General features: G+C 44.0%; 1 protein-coding gene across 1 annotated transcript in view; it reads left to right on the forward strand.

The window, feature by feature from the left end:
- AKAP12 (A-kinase anchoring protein 12) overlaps positions 1-17,735 on the forward strand; it is a 103,195-nt gene that overhangs the window by 38,803 nt on the left and 46,657 nt on the right. The gene's annotated exons all lie outside the window — the stretch shown is intronic.

The raw sequence follows: 17,735 nt of genomic DNA on the forward strand, positions 1-17,735 counted from the left end.
TTGGGGGTAAATATATTTTCCTAGGTTAAAAGAATCAGGAGCACATTCTTCAAACTGACTTTTCAACAGTAGCTGCTGTGATAAGCTAATTGCTATTCTGAATTTGGAAGTTATAACTCAGGATGACAGAGATCTCCTGAAATAGTTAATTCATATTTTTGTTGCCTTTGCGTTGCACCTGAATTGCCTCTCACTGTTCCCACCCCTCATTCAGAATGGAGAATAGAGTGGTTTCTCCCAAATGAATACCTTCTGCTTCCTGAATTAGGACAGATTCCTTGAGTGTGTTTATGTGCAAAATTAAGCCCACTCTGTGTTCCCCTGTATTACTGATAAAGCAAAAAAAAAAAAAGAAGAAGAAGAAGAAGAAGTATTAATGGCATTACTAGATGTTCTCTGTAATAACTGGCAGCTCTAAAAGCTATTTTGACAGGTATAACATGAATTATAAATTAGGTTAATGGAATATTTTTTAATGGGAAATGCACTTGTATAAGATCACTTATTCAAGTAGTAGTAAGTACCTACTGCAAGTGCTTTCCCCTCTTAGGCTTGTATTATTCTGGAGGACTTTTTTTTTTTTACTAGGCATGGGGCATTTTTTTTTCTTCTTCTCTTTGAGTGCAGGTTAAGAGATTCAAGCTGATCTTCTCCACCCCAAATGCTGAGAGAGAGCGTTATACAGCTTTAAGTTCCTCTGCAAATTCACCATGATGCTTGGTTAGACTGTGAATGCATTTTTCATTACGTGATGCTTTTTAGGGTGTTTGTATATTCGTGAATGTGCTGACCACCTGTATGTGTCAGAAGCAGAAGCGTGAGGGAATAGATTTGGTAGCAAAAACCAGTCAAACCAATGCAAAACTCTCCACATACCTTGTAGTTGATGTGGTATTTATAGGGCTTTGCCAGTGGAAAGGCTCTGTGCGATGCCTACTTCTTTAGAAACACCCTCCCCTTTCCCTTGGGTAGAGTTTGATCCTGATAAGAAAGTTGGTGTTCTGTGCAGTGTAAATAACATACATTTATTGAGTAATTTTTTTTTTTTTTTGCGGTACGCGGGCCTCTCACTGTTGTGGCCTCTCCCATTGCGGAGCACAGGCTCCGGATGCGCAGGCTCAGCGGCCATGGCTCACGGGCCCAGCCGCTCCGCGGCATGTGGGATCTTCCCGGACCGGGGCACGAACCCGTGTCCCCCGCATTGGCAGGCGGACTCTCAACCACTGCGCCACCAGGGAAGCCCCATATTGAGTAATTTTTAAAACCCAGGAAAATAAGAAAGAAAAGAAACCAGAGCTGCCATTTTTCAGTCTCGGCATTGTCTCTCAGAATGACTTCCTTAGTACAGCCTTGGCCAGCCTAGGTTTTCCTGGAGAAAGGGGGCACAAGGGCTGTTGAATGTAGATGCTGCAGCCGGGCCAGTTTTGTAAGTGAGGGCAGTGGGGCTGCCCCCGTCACCTTCCCTCCCGAGGTTTTAGTAACAGGCTTGACACTTAGCTCATTCAGGGTAAAGGCTGAGGGGCTTCCCTGGTGGCGCAGTGGTCAAGAATCCACCTGCCAATGCAGGAGACACAGGGGTTCAACACCTGGTCCGGGAAAATCCCGCATGCTGCCAAGCAACTAAGCCCGTGCGCCACAACTACTGAGCCTGTACTCTAGAGTCCGCGAGCCACAACTACTGAGCCCATGTGCTGCAACTACTGGGCCCGCGTGCCTAGAGCCCGTGCTCCGCAACAAGAGAAGCCACCACAGTGAGAAGCCTGCGCACCGCAACAAAGAATAGTCCCCGCATGTTGCAACTAGAGAAAGCCTGTGCGCAGCACCGAAGACCCAACGCAGCCAAAAGTAAAAATAAATGAAATAAATAAATTTACAAAGTAAAGGCTGAGAGATGCTTAACTTGCAGAGACATTGGTTGTGACTCTTTATTCCTTAGGGAGCACGATGACTAGCGTGTTTAGGGTTTGCGTCAGTTTGGGTTTGGTTTTGCTTTGTCTGGTTTGAAGATGCTTTTATGTGTCCAGGAGGCATGGCTTGGGAAGAGGCATCTGAACAAGATGGTTTGGAAGCCTACCATTGAGACCGAAGAAGCGTATGGACCAGCATCAACCTGTTCTTAGAATAGTCACTGTTTCTTTTCTCTTTTTTTTGTCTTTACTTTTTTTTTTTTTTTTTTTGCTGTACGCGGGCCTCTCACCGCTGCGGCCCCTCCCGCTGCGGATCACAGGCTCTGGACGCGCAGGCTCAGCGGCCATGGCTCACGGGCCCAGCCGCTCCGCGGCATGTGGGATCTTCCCGGACCGGGGCACGAACCCGTGTCCCCTGCATCGGCAGGCGGACTCTCAACCACTGTGGCACCAAGGAAACCCCTGTCTTTACTTTTTTAATTGAAGTATAGTTGATTCACAATGTTGTGTTAGTTTCTGGTGTCCAGCAAAGTGAATCAGTAATATATACATATTCTTTTTCATATTCTTTTCCATTATGGTCTGTTACAGGATATTGAGTATATATAGTTCCCTGTGCTATACAGCAGGACCTTGTTGTTTATCTGTTTTATATATAGTAGTGTGTATCTGCTAATTTATCCCTCACCCCTTGTTTTCCTTTTGAGAGCTGGGTTCCAGTCTCTGCCAGTGACCGAACCCGGTATCCCCATTCACCAATGATCAGTTTCCTTTGTCAATATTATACTCCCGGGTCCCATTCCCAGAGATGCTGGCCTAACTGAGTTGGGGTGTGGCCACAATGACAACTCTGCATAGTGTTATCGCCATTGTATAGGTGAAGAAACAGAGGCTCAGAGGATGGCAAATGTGCTCAAAGCTCTTACAACTAATAAGCAACGGATCTGGGCACCCCTCCCCATCTGTCTGCTTGTAATGTCCGCTTTTCATTTGCTGCACTGTGCTACGTGGTTCCAGAGAAGCTTTGTAGCATTTCTACCGGTTAAGGAAGGGTTCTGCCATTAACTGCCTTTATGAATCCGTGGGCCTAGACAAAGGCCTTGTTTCAGTCCGACCAGACTTACTGATAAACAGTAGCCATGCTGCAGTTGCTGCAGGACTGGATCGCGTCACTTCTTCTGGTATGCAGCAGGCCATTTGAATTCCGGGGAGTACAGGGCCAAGCACACACGTCAGAGAAACCCATTTCAATTTATCATTTTAATTCTGCTGTTAACCATCACAGACCCTAAATGGATTCCTCCAGAATGGCATCTTCAAGCCCATTATCAGAGCTAAATGTTTAATAACTTTGTGAAATAATCCATGCCACGGAGCATAGGAAACTTTCTTTAGTGTCTTTCACATAGAAGGAGGCATTTCTGGACGTCCCTGGGGATGGCTTCACATAGCTCTCACTGGCCGCTGGCTGGCCCCCTCCCCTTCCTTCCTTGCTGGGTTGCCTTCTCTCCTAAAAGCTTCAGGCAGGAGAGGTTCTAGCAGTGAAACCCCCTGCTTAGCAGGCTTCAAAAAGAAGCAGATGTGAGGCAGACATTTAATCAATCAAAAAGCAGTTTCGAATTCAGGCCAGGAAGCAATAGATGCTTTTTAGCAAACGCAGCGCGGCTCTTTGTGGAGTAGCAGTTGGCAGGTTTTCTATTCTGTATCTTAGCTTTTCCAGTGATTGTGCTAGAAATATTTAGGGTAGAACATTATAGGATAGCAATTGTTGATTCTAAATCATATTATCTTAGATGGGCCATCTTTGCAAATTAAGTTCATTTTACTGAAAATAAGGCAAGCAACTTTGCCTGTTTTCTTTTTCAGTCAAATGGATCACAAGCTTAGAACTGAAGTAGCAACGAGATGATCAATATGTTCTCTCTAACTGGATTTTTTTTTTTAAATCAGCAGTCATTTTAAGCAATGTGGTTCAAAAGCAGTATGGCCACTAAATTTGCATACTGATAAAGTATGCTATTTAACTTTGACAGTGGTCTCAATTATATTCCTAATTAAATGGTATGTCGCTGGGAGTTCCCTGGTGCTTTCATTGCTGAGGGCTTGGGTTCAATTCCTGGTCGGGGAACTAAGATCCTGCAGGCCGCGCGGCGTGGCCAAAAAAAAAAAAGTATGTTGTTTGTGTTGGGCAAAATTTGGAGTAAACATCTGTTCCATCTCTCTCTACCACAATAACATGGTGTAGAAGTACCTGCCAACGGAGGTGATGCATGCTCCCTTGGGCTACTTAAACGAGCAAATAAACATCTCAGAATAGGAGAAGAGCTTCTTTTTGCGTTACGCGGGCCTCTCACTGTTGTGGCCTCTCCGGTTGCGGAGCACAGGCTCCGGACGTGCAGGCTCAGCGGCCATGGCTCACGGACCCAGCCGCTCCGCGGCATGTGGGATCCTTGCGGACCGGGACACGAACCCGTGTCCCCTGCATTGGCAGGCGGACTCTCAACCACTGCGCCACCAGGGAAGCCCTGAGAAGAGCTTCTTTTAAGAGACTTTCTTGTGTTTCCCCTTTTCTCATCTCTGCCTTTTCTCCTATAACCAGGTAATGATGAGCCTCTACCACTGGACCCGTACTCAATCCCAGATGTGCATCTTGTATTGGCGATTGGAGTTTATTGTGCAAAGTTTGGGCACTGTGTATTTTTGGGACTCCCTCCGTGGTGAAGTTTCTGACGCTTGTGTCTTAGGGACAAGTCTTTCATCAGAAGGAGTAGTATTAGGGAATTCCCTGGCAGTTCAGTGGTTAGGACTTCTCGCTTTCACTGTGGAGGGCTTGGGTTCAATCCCTGGTCGGGGAACTAAGATCCCACAAGCCGTGGGGCGTGGCCAAAAAGAAAAAAAAGAAGTAATATTAGCATCTACAATTTTTTTAACCTTAAAATCTAAACTTTACTTGAGATAACGCTGGTTTCCTCCTTTGTCAAAATTGTTTATCTGTCAGGCTCAGAAACTATTTAGCCTTCCTATGGCATGTGGTGGATTTCAGAACATTTTGTATTATCGAATTCCTAAGCAAGGATGTGACGTCATTATTTTACTACCGAACGCACATCCTTTGAAAGAAGCAGCCATTTAACAAGAGAGTAATTCCCGGAATATGACATGGTGTGTAGGGATTAGGTGGGAATTGGGATCGTGACTTCTAAATCTACAAGGATGAAACTCTGGTGCAAGGGCTCAAAAGGAACTAGACATGCGACAATTGTCAGAAGAGTTTCAAAACACCAATCTTGTGTTTTTAGGCTGCTCATTTTTATCGTTCTCTTCACAGTAATATTTTTCTTACTTTGCATTTGGGATTTGTGGAGGCAGGTGCTTTGCCCTGTACATCTTACAGGTGCAACAGGTCAAAAGGAAAGAAAGTAACTTGACATTTGTGCTCTGTCATAACACGAGAATATAAGCTTTCCGGGTCTGTATCCTGAGATGGCTAACTTGACAAGAGCTGTAGAGCCTCATCCCACTGGGGCCACAGTCAAATAATCAACCAACAGATGGTAGGTGCTCACTTTTCTGTAAAACCGGGAACTTCAGCAGGTTTGGGAGCTTACGGAGTAACCTGAGTGGGACGTGTTCCCTGTCCTAACACAAGAATCTTTCGAGTTGGGCTGCTTGTGCTTCGTCTTTTCCCCCAGTTGGACACCTCAGTTCAGCCGTAGTTCACTCAAGTAAGATGGATCGTATCCTTGATCCAACATAATAGAAGAAGGATTGTGTTTTCTTAGTTCAGGACAAGTTGGTGGAGGGAAAAAAAAACAGTTCTTCAAGTTCAATGCTTAGAGTTCATTCCTGATTCTATGAGGCTGAGGACTGGCTGGTTCTTAACGAGTGTTAGCACTACCCCCTGAGGAGAGATGGCACACGTGGGTGTGCTGTGGGGACCATCAGGGAAGCCTCATGTCCTACTTCCTCTGCATAGTTTCCACATAGAGGAGGACGCTGGTGATTCAGAGACTTGGCCTAGGATTCCCAGGTTTCTTTCTTTCTTTTTTTTTTTCTCATTGCATTTAACAACTTCACTGAGAAATAATTGACAGTGTGCAGTTGGATAAATTTCGACGCATATCTACCTCTGTCTAACCATCGTCACCATCAAGATAGTGAGCATATCAAACACATCCCCAAATTGCATGCCTCTTTGTAATCTCCCCCTCCTTTCTGTAACTTCTGATCTTCTTTCTGTTACTGTGATCAGTTTGGATTTTCTAGAAATGCATATAAATGGAATATACCACATGTATAATTTTCTCTTGCTTTTTTCACTCAGCATAATTATTTTAAAATTAATCTATGTTGGGACTTCCCTGATGGTCCAGTGGTTAAGACTTCGCCTTCCAGTGTAGGGGGTGCATGTTTGATCCCTGGTTGGGGAGCTAAGATCGCACATGCCTCCGGGCCAAAAAACCAAAACATAAAACAGAGACGACATTGTAACAAATTCAGTAAAGACTTTAAAAATGGTCTACATGAAAAAAAAAAAAAAACTTAAGAAAAAGTAAATAAAATAAAATTAATCCACGTTGTTCCGTTTGGAAGTTTTTTTTTTTAATTTATTAAATTTATTTATTTTTGGCTGCGTCGGGTCTTTGATGCTGCGTGCGGGCTTTCTCTAGTTGCAGGCAAGCAGAGGTTACTCTTTGTTGCGGTGCGCAGGCTTCTCATTGTGGTGGCTTCTCTTTTTTTTTTTTTTTTTTTTTGTGGTACGCGGGCCTCTCACTGTTGTGGCCTCTCCCGTTGCGGAGCACAGGCTCCAGACGCGCAGGCTCGGCGGCCATGGCTCACACGCCCAGCCGCTCCGCAGCATGTGGGATCTTTCCGGACCGGGGCACGAACCCGCCTCCCCTGCATCGGCAGGTGGACTCTCAACCACTGCGCCACCAGGGAAGCCCGCGGTGGCTTCTCTTATTGGGGAGCACGGGCTCTAGGCTTGTGGGCTTCAGTAGTTGTGGTACGTGGGCTCAGTATTTGTGGCTTGCAGGCTCTAGAGTGCAGGATCAGTAGTTGTGGCTCATGGGCTTAGTTGCTCTGTGACATGTGGGATCTTCCCTGTCCAGGGCTCGAACCCATGTCCCCTGCATTAGCAGGCGGATTCTTAACCACTGTGCCACCAGGGAAGCTCCGAGTTTGGAAGTTTTTTAACAAGTTGAACATATACCGACAATATAACCTAGGTATATAAATATATAAATACCTAGGAAATACACCTAGGTATTTATCCAGGAGGAATGAAAGCATGTATCTAAACAAAGACTTGTACATGAATGTTCACACAGCTTTATTTGCAAGTGGACATCAGGATTTTCCAGGATCATTTGTTGAGAAGACTCTCCTTTCTCCATTAAGTTGCCTCCGTTGTCAAAGATTAGAATTATATCTGTGTGTGTCTATTTCTGGGCAATTTATTCTGTTCCCATGATTTGTTTGTCTATTCTTTCACCAGTACCGTACTGTCTTTTGATTACTGTAGTTTTATATTAAGTTAGGTAGTATCAGTCCTCTGACTTAGCTGTCCACACAGGTTTCTTAAGTTGTGTTTATCAAGCACCTCTCTGTCCTAAGTATGATACAGACCTCAATTGTGTGAGGACTCCCAACAGTGCAGGTAGGCGTTTCACGTAATGGAATTGCGGTGACCTATCTTCGCTCAGTGAATTGCTATCTTGGGTCGGTGGTGCTTTTCATTTCCTTCATCTCAAGCAGAGATCTTATAAATTCCCTTTGCTTGAAATCAGCATGGCTGATCTCCTACCTCACCAGATTTAGAGCTCTTTGTTTTCTTTTACATACTTTCCCAGAGAACCCAGGAGTTTTAATACTTTTTAAAACAACTATAACTTTTTAATGTAGGGGAATATTTGACTGAAATGTTGTGTGTTAAAACATATTGCATTTATCTTTGTGTCTTTACTCATGGCAGATGTTAATGGATGTGGTTCAAAAAGGGTTCTGTGGGCAAGTCACTTGAGAAAATGCTGTAATGATTTGTTCCTTAGAGGTTCAGAATGCACATTCAAGAGTCTCTAAATTCTAATTAAATCTGCTTAACTGTCTAGGTCAGAGTTTTGCAAGCTGATTTTGAGCCCAGAACGCTTCTGAGAGAAGCCTGGTAATACACAGGTGTTGATATACCTGGTATACTGATATTCTTGGATACCAGTTTGAAAAATGCTGATCTTTGATATTTGGAGGCCTAAATTGTAGACACCATTCCTCATGAAATGACTTCACCTGTAGTGGCCAAGTCCCTTGGGATTTAAATAAATAATAAGAGAGATATTACTTTCTAAGACACTCAACAATTTGAATATTTGAGTAGAAACATTCAATTGAATTGAAATTTAATTTCGCAGGCTAAAAGCAAACTAGGGACTTTAATGGCTATCTCCTAGTTTTCATTCTTTCTCATGTCTAGGGGTGAGCCTGTGTTACTCCTCCTAAAACTATATTAAGTAATTTTCACAAATTTTACTGAAAACTACGAGAAACAGGAAAATTAGTGATTTGTAGACAATGACCAGAGACTGTCTATCTGGTATGTACACCGTTCACCAAGTGGCATGTAAGGACCCTCATGTGCTGTGCAGATAATGTTCCAGAAACTTTCCATAAATAGGAAGCAATGCAATTTCAAAAGCAAAATAAGATTAATCTTTGTATTCTGAACATCAGAATTTTTTCCACTTTGATTAAATTAAATTAATAAAATAAACAGCAGCACAACAAAACTGCTCTCAGCCAGTTAGGTATAAACTTGGTTAAATGTGACTTTCTGGCCAATATTTTTACTTTGGCTGTGGGTTGGGGGATGTTGTCTAGTTGAACAGCACTGTAGACTCACTGTCAGATTTCTAAGTAAAGACCAGCAGGATAAATTGGTAGTATGTGCAGGGTCAGACAGCTGGACCACTGTTTTCATTGGGTGGGGCTGGAAGGAAGGGAGCCACACTGACTCTGGGTGATGGTGATGAGATGCCGCCCCCTTTTCTGGTCCTTCAAATGAACTCACTCATATTTAAAGCAAAGTTACCAGCCAGTAAGGGCGTATTTTTGTTTGTCGGTTTTGTTTTGCTGAATATACGAGTGGAAAAAAGTAGCATGAAATTAAAAATAAACAGAGGTTTTCTTTAAAGATCAGAGGCTTCAGGGCACCAGGATTTTAAGAGGTGGGGCAGCTGCCACACTGACAGGAGGGTCTGTCCTCCTTTTCAGGAGGAAAACTGGCATCAGAAAGAGATCTCTAAAGGCCAGTTTCTTGGAGACAAGGACTTCTCCGTTTTAGAGGTTGCTAGAAGCACCCCTGACCTGGGGTACATGCTCTTCTCAATTTCATGTGGTTTGAGAGAGCTTTAGGCCCGATGTTTTGACAATACCTCTGAAACTTGATAAGTAGTTCATATTTTCTCTGAAAAGCTTTGCAAGTTAAAAGTGCTCAATTTTCTTTTATAGATTGCCTAAAATCTTTTTTAAAATTCATAGACTAGAAATATATCTTTCTTAATATTTAAGAATTGCCTTAGCCCTGCTTACTGTATATCTTGAGCTAATTAGAAATTAGCTGATTACCAAGGGGTGAAGCATTTTACTGTTTAAAATATAAAAATCTTGAAATTTTCTCGACGGCACTGAGGTTTTCTTGAGTCTACAGATTTCATCGGCTACACCCCAAAATTTAACTCTGAGAAGGTTCACGAAAGAAAATTTTATTTTTTCTTTTAATTCTGGAAGATTTCAAAATGTATACAAGAGTAGAGAATAACAAGTACCCGTCACCTAGCTTCAACTGTAATCAACATTTTGCCAGTCTTATTTTGTCTAACTTCAATTTTTAAATTTTATTTGCCTATTTTAAAACAAATACAAGATATGTCATCTATAGATCCATTATTATATATCTCTAACAGTTGAGGACTTTTTTTTTTTATAAATTTATTTTATTTAGTTTTGGCTGCGTTGGGTCGTCGTTGCTGCATGCAGGCTTTCTCTAGTTGCGGTGAGCGGGGGCTACTCTTCCTTGCGGTGGCCATGCTTCTTATTGTGGTGGCTTCTCTTGTTGCAGAGCATGGGCTCTAGGTGCGTGGGCTTCAGTAGTTGTGGCTCGCAGGGTCTAGAGCGCAGGCTCAGTAGTTGTGGTGCACGGACTTAGCTGCTCTGAGGCCTGTGGGATCTTCCCGGACCAGGGCTCGAACCCATGTGCCCTGCATTGGCAGGCAGATTCTTAACCACTGCACCACCAGGGAAGTCCCCAGTTGAGGACTTTATAAAAACCTAACCACGTTATTGTCACTCTTTATAGAATTAACAATAATTTTTTAGAATCTTAAAGAAAATCTTTTAAAAATTATTTTAACAACTGATGTTTTCATACGGTTTTATTTCTGCATCTCAGAGGAGACGTGTCCTTGTGGTAGAGAGGTTTCATATCAAGACACAGCATCTTAAAGCTAACTTGTTGGAAAGCATGGCTGTGTAGGGGAAGGCATAGAGGGATTAAAGAATTCAATCCAGTTTGCTCACAACAGTTAGGGCTGTTGCGCCTCTAAAATTCTTATAAACACGGACTGCTGATGGAGTCATCAGTTTCTGCCGTTAGCCTCTTATTTTCAGCCTATTTCTAGAAATTTTAAAATACATTGGAAAATGCTTTGCGTGCCTGTGTTTAAATAAAAGGGGGAATGAAATGCTTTCACCATGGTCCTCATGTTTGCTGTTTGGACAGCGTGGCTCTAGAGTGAATATACTGTTTGGAGCTGTGGCTATTGAACATAGTGAGTCTTCAGCCAGAAGGATGGTCAGCTCTTTAGTCGGTGTTGATGGATGGGCTCCCTCACAGCTCCCACGCAGCTCTGGGTGTGGAGGTGTGGATGCGTGGTATGTCATTTACAGCCCCATTCCCACAGCAGCATAAGTTGCTTTTGCTACCTGAGGGTCAAACCAAGCAGGAATCCTAGGCAGAAAAGGCTACCTCTCTCCAGCCATTGTTTTCTCTTCTTGTGACCAAGCAAGACTACAGCCATTTTACTGTAGGGCTGCCTGAGTCTTGCGCTACAACCCTGTTCAAGTGCCCGTGAGTGGGTGTAGTGAGATGCGGTCCCTGTACACAGATGTCTCATTTTGTTGGATTTCTTATCGTCTCACATCTAATGCTGCCTCCTTCCAAACCCTCCTTGCGGCGGGGGTTGTCGGGGGGAATAAATCAGGGGTTTGGGATTAACATACACACACTACCAACAAGGACCTACTGTATAGCACAGGGAATTCGACTCAATATTCTGTGATAACCTATATGAGAAAAGAATCTGAAAAACCTGTATGAGAAAAGAATCTGAAAATGGAATCACTTTGCTGTACACCTGAAACTAACACAACATTGTAAATCAGCTATAATCCAATCACATTAAAAAAAAAAGAAAGAAAGAAACCTTCTTTAACACAAACATGAGGACAATTTTTAAAAGGCATCCTTAGTGTGATATAAGGGCTGGAAAAATACTGGAGTCCAAGCTTTGCCTTGATTTGATCAAGTGGACAGACATAAAATGGCTTCTGAGAGCTTTTCCATTTAGAGAGAGAACTTTCCCAAATATTTCATTTGAATCTCAACCAGCCTGAAAATAGAGATGGTATTAGTTTCAATTTATAATTGGGAAAATGAGCTCAGAGATAAGGTTCCATGGCTGACAGGAGCCTGACTGTGCTCTGTCTGCTGTTTCCCCTGTACCTTCTAGGGTTAAGAAAAGAACAAAGAAAAGAAAAAACTCAGGTGGCTCCCCTCCATTTAGACCTTTGTATAAACTGCATTGCTTCTCCTCTCCCACCCAGACCATTAGAACATTAGAAGAAGTCTAATTAGGAGTCTTCACACCAGATGTTCTATTGGGTGCAGAGCTTGGAGGCAACAGGAAGGAAGTCTTGGAGGTTTCATTTTAGAGGGGAAATGGGCACAGGACAATTCATTCCCATTAGATCGCAGTTGTTGACCAAATGGTAGAACAAAAATTGCTAAAACTTACGTTAGTAGTTGACTTATTAGCCACTTAACATGTGTGGGGTGAAGCTGCAGTTATTCATTATGGTAGGTGAAAATGAATTCTTACCCCAGCTTACAGAAAAAGAGAGGAGGCTGTGAGAAGCTAAATAACGTTCCCAAGGCCAAAGATCAAGTAGATGGCAGATCAGACCCTGCTTTCCCAGCCACCTTCTGTTTGCTGACCTGGAATTACCAAGTTTCAGCCTACGACAATGATAAAACACCAGATGTGAAGCGTTTCATCTTGCCCCAGAGCACCCAGCCCTCCGCTCTGCTTCTGAGTCCACCATGTCCTCCACGGTGGAGGAGTGAGTATGGCTTAGTTTGTATTAAAAGTCTCCTGAAATATGATCTCAGTGTCAAGTTCCTGTCTTAAAGCAGTTCTCGTTTCCCATGAAAATCCATGTGACTGGCAATCGGTGAAGCAGAGTTTTCTGAACTGTCTCCCAGCCATACTAACAATAAGCAAACTAAGACAGGAGAACGTGTGAAGGAAAAGGTTCTCTCCCACCATCCAGTTATAAAAGTAATCAGGTGTATTAGACAAGGAACAGAACACAGAAAAGTAGAAAAACAAAGGATATGAAAAATTCATAGTTCCCTCCCCGATGATTATTTGGTATACTGTGATATTAACAATTTGGTAATATTGTTATCACCACTTATTTAGCTATTTGGGGTATGTTCTTATATATATTTGTAATCATATTGTACCTATAACTGTTTAGTTTGCTTTTTTTTTTTTTTTTTCCGGTACGCGGGCCTCTCACTGTTGCGGCCTCTCCCATTGCGGAGCACAGGCTCCGGATGCGCAGGCTCAGCGGCCATGGCTCACAGGCCCAGCCGCTCCGCGGCATGTGGGATCTTCCTGGACTGGGGCACGAACCCGTGTCCCCTGCAGGCAGGCGGACTCTCAACCACTGCGCCACCAGGGAAGCCCCCAGTTTGCTTTTTAAATTTAATATTACAACATAAAATACATCTCTACACTATTACATGTGCTTTGTTGATACCATTTTTTAAAATTAATTAATTAATTTATTTATTGGCTGTGTTGGGTCTTTGTTGCTGCGCACGGGCTTTTTCTAGTTGCAGAGAGTGGGGGCTACTCTTCGTTGCAGTGCGCAGGCTTCTCATTGCAGTGGCTTCTCTTGTTGCGGAGCACGGGCTCTAGGTGTACGGACTTCAGTAGTTGTGGCATGCAGCCTCAGTAGTTGTGACTTGCAGGCTCAGTAGTTGTGGTGCACAGGCTTATTTGCTCCGCAGCATGTGGGATCTTCCCGGACCAGGGCTTGAACCTGTGGCCCCTGTACTGGCAGGCGGATTCTTAACCACTGTGCCACCAGGGAAGTCCCTGAAGAGTCTTCTTTATAAGTTCTGTCGTGGGATTTAAAATCATTTCCAGATTATCTTTTTTATTCTCATCATTTGTGCGTGTGTCCTCCTTATATTGACAAGGTTCTGGTTCCTTCCTGGTTACAGCCATGTAATAGTTCTGCTTCTTGGGTTTTGCTGTTATTGTTGGGACCAGTGGCACTGCTCAGAGCCTCATCTGCTGTGTGGACTGCAGGGCTCTGGCCGCTCCCACCCGTGCTGGTCCTGCAGTGAGATGGTGGAGCCGGGAGCATCACTCTCTGAGGAAATGGTTCGCAGGCTCACCTCCTTTTCCCCCAGCATCCTGACACATGTCAGGAGCTCACCCGTTTTGTTCATGGTTTAGCATGTTCATTAAAGAGCTTGATACCCCTACAGCTTACTCTGCAAAGGGGTTCAGAGCAAGTTGTGGGCCGTCCTGTGGAGAAGGAAAGGGGACAGAGACATCGGGTGGCTTTTCTGCCGTGCCTTAGCTACCATTTTGATGTTTTCTGTTGTTGTCCTTAGAGGAATGAGAGGACAACACTGTTGCTGGAAGCATTCAAGATTTTTTTTTTAAAGCTTGTTTAGTTGTAATGTGGTAATGCTTTACGGGAATAAACTCTGGCTGACCCACTCAAGGGAGATAAGCTTGAAAACATTTAGGGTTTTGATTTGCTCAAAGGGGGCGTTTACCGTTTTTGAAGCAGAAATCCAGTGGGAAAATAAATTTCCCGGTGCTAGCTGTGTTTCAGTGCAAAAAGCATGCCTTTGAAGTCTAGTTCTCATCTCAAAAGACCTAACTGTTCATAAAAGTAAGAACAAGGTGGATGGATAAAGCTATGTGACAGGGCTTCCCTGGTGGCGCAGTGGTTGGGAGTCCGCCTGCCGATGCAGGGGACACGCGTTCGTGCCCTGGTCCGGGAAGATCCCACATGCTGCAGAGTGGCTGGGCCCGTGAGCCATGGCTGCTGAGCCTGCGTGTCCGGAGTCTGTGCTCCGCAACGGGAGAGGTCACAACAGTAAGAGGCCCAAGTACCGCAAAAAAAAAAAAAAAAGAAGAAGTTATGTGAGGAAGCTTCAGCATGAACGCGTTTGGAAACTTCAATCCTATACCGATTTCCTCCCCTCGCATCTCATCTGGCTCCGGCCCTTCCCACCCCGTGTGTCACTGAGTTGTGTCTGTACGTCTTTCAGGGTCTATCTGGGCTTAACTGAAATCCTTGTCTTCTGTGGGCGTCTGAGTTACAGAAAAAAGAGAGAAAGACTGAGGACTAGCCAGATGTGTGTTTAGTGACAAAGAAATGCATCCACAGTGTACGAAGCAATCAGATTATAAAAGCATGTATTCTCCTTTTTTTTTTTTAATTAATTAATTAATTTTTGGCCGCATTGGTTCTTCGTTGCTGCACGCAGCTTTTCTCTAGTTGCGGCGAGCGGGGGCTACTCTTCGTTGCGGTGCACAGGCCTCTCACTGTGGTGGCTTCTCTTGTTGCGGAGCACGGGCTCTAGGCACGCAGGTTTCAGTAGTTGTGGCACATGGGCTCAGTAGTTGTGGCTCGTGGGCTCTAGAGCGCAGGCTTAGTAGCTGTGGCGCACGGGCTCAGTGGCTCTGCAGCATGTGGGATCTTCCTGCAGGGCTCAAACCCGTGTCCCCTGCACTGGCAGGCAAATTCTTAACCACTCTGCCACCAGGGAAGTTCCCATTTTTGTTTTTTAAAAAAAGAAAGCTTGTGTGCATGTAAACACATAGAAAAGACAGAAAGAACTTAAGCGTTAAGGAACTGTGGGTTAGGTTTCTTGCCATTTGAGGTGACTTTAACGTGCTGATAACTCTCAGAAGCACCTGAACCCTTAACAATAGTATGAATTATTTAGATGGTTGGGGATGGGAGAAAAGGAAAACAAAAACACCATAGATCGGGTTGGCCAAAAAGTGAATTATCCATGTACAAGAACACGTGAGATTTTGTACAAAGCATCTCTAAGTGAAACACAGAACGGTGGAAGTGTCTGAGTATGCCTGAAAGGAATGACGTCCCATTGTTGTGTGGAGGGCTGGTGTGTCACGGGCTTTGAGTGCTCAAGACATCACTCATGGGTCAGAGCTTGGGCACACTTGCTGGACCCAAGCTACACATATAATAAAATAAGTTCAAAACTCAGTTTCAGTAATGTCGCTGTCATAAATTGTCACCAAAGTTAAGTCAGTAAGTGCCTTTCTGAGAAAGACAGTTGCCCTGTGGTCACGGGGAATAACTAATCCACAATTTACTTATCACGCTGACTATAAAGGGGGCTGGCAGGTGATCTCAAAGACTCATTTTATTTTATATCATCTAATGTAATACATCATTGTATACGTGTAACAATTCTAAAAGAGTAGATGAAAATTTGTGCCGTGTCCTATAGATCCCTCAAGTTTGAAAATACTCAATTTGACTCCTGCTAAAGATGTCTTGGATTTGACAATTCACGAAGAATTGTGAGAAATAGCTCAAGAATTATAGAAACTCTGTAGAACTCTAGACTCTATAATAAAGTTCAGAGTTCTGGGTCCTAAACTAGGAGCACAGTTGACCAACGTTTTTTGACTTGAAATCGAGGTATTAGAATGGCTGTCTTTCATTCCCCTGCTTAGGTTGCCATGCCATGCTATCTGTGTTAAATTTTTTAGGTTTAAGTTTCATTGGTTGACCATGTAGCCCACAAGAATATGCGTTTCCTGCTTTCCCCCACTAGCTCTTCATCACATTATTAATGAAATCTCAGTCTAACTCGTGCGTAAGACTAGTGGAATTTAGTTAAAATACTCCTAAACGTTGACATTTTTGCGGATGAGCATTGTGGGGATATCCCCCTGCCCCATCTCCTGTGCTTTCGTCTTTAGGTTTCATTTAAAACTCCCATCTTTCATATTTTGGTAAGAGAAGACTTTAAGTGGAAGTGTAATCTGAGCGTCCTTTCTAATACACTGACTCAGCATGGACATTTTGAAGCCGGCTCTCCCATCTGTAGTGAGAGTATTAGAGTACAGTGACTGGTATTTCAGAAGGCAGCTTTTGCAGTTGCAGGGCATCTTTGCTGGGAGCAGGGAACAGCCAGGTGAAATCCATTTCAGCACCGTTCGAACCTTCTGGATTGATCGTCTTGAATTGGATCTACTCCCTTCAAGGCTGTGATGGAAGCCTATGGTTTGGCCAGCATGTTCCATTGGCCTGTAAACGGCATGGAATGATGCCAAACAGAGTGTCCAGCTTTGAGATTACTTTGGCATGATCGGGTCTGCGTACTGTGGGATACTATTTAAGGCATTTTGTCATTGTGCGTAGTAACAGGTCCTCCAACACTTTGTTGTGTTGTGGAAAAATCTCCGGGGGCTTCCCTGGTGGTCCAGTGGTTAAGACTCTGCATTCCCAATGGAGGGTGCCCAGGTTCCATCCCTGGTCAGGGAACTAGATCCCGTATGCCTCAGCTAAAGATCCCGCGTGCCGCAAATAAGACCCAGTGCAGCCAAATAAATAAATACTAAGAAAGAAAGAAAGGAAGAAAGGAAGAAAGGAACCATCTGTGTATTAAAAAAAAAAAGAAGAAAAAGAAAAATCTCTGGAAGTAGTTGGTGGTGAGCCCTGGCCTTCAGGCCATGGCTGAGCTGTGGGACCCGTGGCCGGCCAGCCTTCCCCTCTGTAATCACTTTGAGTCTCAGTGTCTTCATCTGTAAAATGGAAACAGTAGCACCTCGCTAAGTTGGTTTTAAGGAAAATGAGAAATGTATGTGGACCATAAAGCATTGTTGAAATCCTTAGGTTCCTAGCGGTTATTGTACGTTTTTTTTTTTTGCGGTACGCGGGCCTCTCACTGTTGTGGCCTCTCCCGTTGTGGAGCACAGGCTCTGGACGCGCAGGCTCAGCGGCCATGGCTCACGGGCCCAGCCGCTCCGCGGCATGTGGGATCTTCCCAGACCGGGGCACGAACCCATGTCCCCTGCATCGGCAGGCGGACTCTCAACCACTGCACCACCAGGGAAGCCCTGTTGTACGATTTTTATTTGGTTTAAAACTTTTAACCTATATTCTCAGGATTTAAAAAATTAGGGCATGTCTTAGGAATTCCTTGGCAGTCCAGTGGTTAGGACTCACGCTTTCACTGCTGTGGGCCCGGGTTCAACCCCTGGTTGGGGAACTAAGATCCTGCAAGCCCTGGGGCGGAAAAAAAAAAACTGGGCATGTCTATATGTCTACTGTTTTTGCATCTGATGACGTCAATTGCACGGGCTACCCTATGGGGACGATTGTAAACCACCGTTTTAGTAATATTTTTAAGGAAAATACCATGAGTCATGAACACACATGTTAGGTGTCTTTTCTTTGTTCACTGGGCTCTGGATCCAC

The sequence above is a fragment of the Globicephala melas genome, chromosome 14 (genome assembly GCF_963455315.2).
Source record: "Globicephala melas chromosome 14, mGloMel1.2, whole genome shotgun sequence".
Lineage (NCBI taxonomy): Eukaryota > Metazoa > Chordata > Mammalia > Artiodactyla > Delphinidae > Globicephala > Globicephala melas.